Source organism: Mixophyes fleayi, chromosome 3, assembly GCF_038048845.1.
Source record: "Mixophyes fleayi isolate aMixFle1 chromosome 3, aMixFle1.hap1, whole genome shotgun sequence".
NCBI lineage: Eukaryota > Metazoa > Chordata > Amphibia > Anura > Limnodynastidae > Mixophyes > Mixophyes fleayi.
Genome location: NC_134404.1, coordinates 7,712,719 through 7,716,315, shown reverse-complemented (window position 1 = coordinate 7,716,315; position 3,597 = coordinate 7,712,719). Strand labels below are relative to the sequence as shown.

Genomic DNA, 3,597 nt, shown 5'->3' with positions numbered 1-3,597 from the left:
TGGAGAATGCGAGCATCGATCTCGCTACCTCTCGCATGCTAAGCGAGCGCTCTACCATTTGAGCTAATTCCCCATGCCTTCTCACTGATGGAATTGAAATGATCTCTGGAGTATCATGTCTCAACATATTTTATTGTTTCCATTTCTCTGTGATTTCTTATCTTTTTTCCCAGGTTTTTAAAGATTTCCTATAAAATAGAAAAAATAAGCCTACTTATCAAGTTTAAATGTCTGTAATAATCATACAGGCTCTTTCCATTACAAATGTTTCAATTTCTGGTGAAAAAATGAAGTTTGACAGTATAGCTGATTCTTCCAAATTTCTTTTCGAATGTATTTTTCCAGGTAGAACTTCAAATAAAGAGTGACATATTTGACTTATAAATGGGAAAAGTGTTGAATTGAAGGATGCAGTAAAACCACTATTATATCATACAAATCAAACCTCTGAAAAGTGTTCAATGTTAAAAGAGATTTTCTCCCTTACTTTCCAAGTAAAAAAAACAATATATGTTCAAAGCTATATCAAATCCTCAACCTAGGCTTGGTTATTTTGCTGCAGTGGTCATCTGCCTACCAGCTGAGATTTTAAAGGCCTTTAGTAAAATCAATAAACCTGATTGTAAATGTCACCAGTCTTAATATCAAAGAAAAGTTCTTGAATGGACAGACAAAAGAATGTTTGGAGAATGCGAGCATCAATCTCGCTACCTCTCACATGCTAAGTGAGTGCTCTACCATTTGAGCTAATTCCCCATGCCTTCTCACTGAGGGAGTTGAAATGATCTCTGGAGTATCATGTCTCAACATATTTGATTGTTTCCATTTCGCTGTGATTTCTAATCTTTTTTCTCAGGTTTTTGAAGATTTCCTATAATATAGAAAAAATAAGCCTACTTATCAAGGCTAAATGTCTGTAATAATCATACAGGCTCTTTCCATTACAAATGTTTCAATTTCTGGTGAAAAAATGAAGTTTGACAGTATACCTGATTCTTCCAAATTTCTTTTTGAATGTATTTTTCCAGGTAGAACTTCAAATAAAGAGTGACATAATTGACTTATAATTGGGAAAAGTGTTGAATTGAAGGATGCAGTAAAACCACAATTATATCATACAAATTGAACCTCTGAAAAGTGTTCAATGTTAAAAGAGATTTTCTCCCTGACTTTCAAAGTAAATAAATAATATGTTCAAAGCTATATCAAATCCTCAACCTAGGCTTGGTTATTTTGCTGCGGTGGTCATCTGCCTACCAGCTGAGATTTTAAAGGCCTTTGGTATAATCAATAAACCTGATTATAAATGTCACCAGTCTTAATATCAAAGAAAAGTTCTTGAATGGACAGACAAAAATGTTTGGAGAATGCGAGCATCGATCTCGCTACCTCTCACATGCGAAGCGAGCGCTCCACCATTTAAGCTAATTCCCCATGCCTTCTCACTGAGGGAATTGAAATGATCTCTGGAGTATCATGTCTTAAAAAGTTTGATTGTTTCAATTTCTCAGTCATTTCTAATCTTTTTTCCCAGGTTTTTAAAGATTTCCTATAATATTAAAAAAATAAGCCTACTTATCAAGGGTAAATGTCTGTAATAATCATACAGGCTCTTTCCATTACAAATGTTTCAATTTCTGGTGAAAGAATGAAGTTTGACAGTATAGCTCATTCTTCCAAATTTCTTTTCGAATGTATTTTTCCAAGTAGAACTTTAAATAAAGAGTGACATAATTGACTTATAAATGGAAAAAGTGTTGAATTGAAGGATACAGTAAAACCACTATTATATCATACAAATCAAACCTCTGAAAAGTGTTCAATGTTAAAAGAGATTTTCTCCCTGACTTTCAAAGTAAATAAATAATATGTTCAAAGCTATATCAAATCCTCAACCTAGGCTTGTTTTTTTTGCTGCGGTGGTCATCTGCCTACCAGCTAAGATTTTAAAGGCCTTTGGTATAATCAATAAACCTGATTGTAAATGTCACCAGTCTTAATTTTAAAGAAAAGTTCTTGAATGGACAGATAAAAATCTTTGGAGAATGCAAGCATCGATCTCGCTACCTCTCGCATGCAAAGCAAGCGCTCTACCATTTCAGCTAATCCCCCATGCCTACTCACTTAGGGAAATGAAATGATCTCTGGAGTATAATGTCTCAACAAATTTGATTGTTTCCATTTCTCTGTGATTTCTTATCTTTTTCCCCAGGTTTTTAAAGATTTCCTATAATATAGAAAAAATAAGCCTACTTATCAAGGGTAAATGTCTGTAATAATCATACAGGCTCTTTCCATTATAAATGTTTCAATTTCTGGTGAAAAAATGAAGTTTGACAGTATAGCTGATTCTTCCAAATTTCTTTTCGAATGTATTTTTGCCAGGTAGAACTTCAAAAAAAGAGTGACATAATTGACTTATAATTGGGAAAAGTGTTGAATTGAAGGATGCAGTAAAACCACAATTATATCATACAAATTGAACCTCTGAAAAGTGTTCAATGTTAAAAGAGATTTTCTCCCTGACTTTCAAAGTAAATAAATAATATGTTCAAAGCTATATCAAATCCTCAACCTAGGCTTGGTTATTTTGCTGCGGTGGTCATCTGCCTACCAGCTGAGATTTTAAAGGCCTTTGGTATAATCAATAAACCTGATTGTAAATGTCACCAGTCTTAATTTCAAAGAAAAGTTCTTGAATGGACAGACAAAAATCTTTGGAGAATGCAAGCATCGATCTCGCTACCTCTTGCATGCAAAGCGAGCGCTCTACCATTTAAGCTTATTCCCCATGCCTACTCACTTAGGGAAATGAAATGATCTCTGGAGTATAATGTCTCAACAAATTTGATTGTTTCCATTTCTCTGTGATTTCTTATCTTTTTCCCCAGGTTTTTAAAGATTTCCTATAATATAGAAAAAATAAGCCTGCTTATCAAGGGTAAATGTCTGTAATAATCATACAGGCTCTTTCCATTATAAATGTTTCAATTTCTGGTGAAAAAATGAAGTTTGACAGTATAGCTGATTCTTCCAAATTTCTTTTCGAATGTATTTTTGCCAGGTAGAACTTCAAATAAAGAGTGACATAATTGACTTATAATTGGGAAAAGTGTTGAATAGAAGGATGCAGAAAAACCACTATTATATCATACAAATCAAACCTCTGAAAAGTGTTCAATGTTAAAAGAGATTTTCTCCCTTACTTTCCAAGTAAAAAAACAATGTGTTCAAAGCTATATCAAATCCTCAACCTAGGCTTGGTTATTTTGCTGCGGTGGTCATCTGCCTACCAGCTGAGATTTTATAGGCCTTTGGTATAATCAATAAACCTGATTGTAAATGTCACCAGTCTTAATTTCAAAGAAAAGTTCTTGAATGGACAGACAAAAATCTTTGGAGAATGCAAGCATTGATCTCGCTACCTCTCACATGCTAAGCGAGCGCTCTACCATTTCAGCTAATTCCCCATGCCTTCTCACTGAGGGAATTGAAATGATCTCTGGAGTATCATGTCTCAACATATTTGATTGTTTCCATTTCTCTGTGATTTCTTATCTATTTTCCCAGGTTTTTAAAGATTTCCTATAAAATAGA

At 33.8% G+C, this 3,597-nt stretch overlaps 1 non-coding gene across 1 annotated transcript; it reads right to left on the bottom strand.

Annotated features, from left to right (window-relative positions):
* On the bottom strand, nt 1-73 carry TRNAA-AGC (transfer RNA alanine (anticodon AGC)). Its single transcript has one exon. It is a non-coding gene; the product is annotated as a tRNA-Ala (tRNA).
* Between the last annotated feature and the right edge of the window lie 3,524 nt (nt 74-3,597).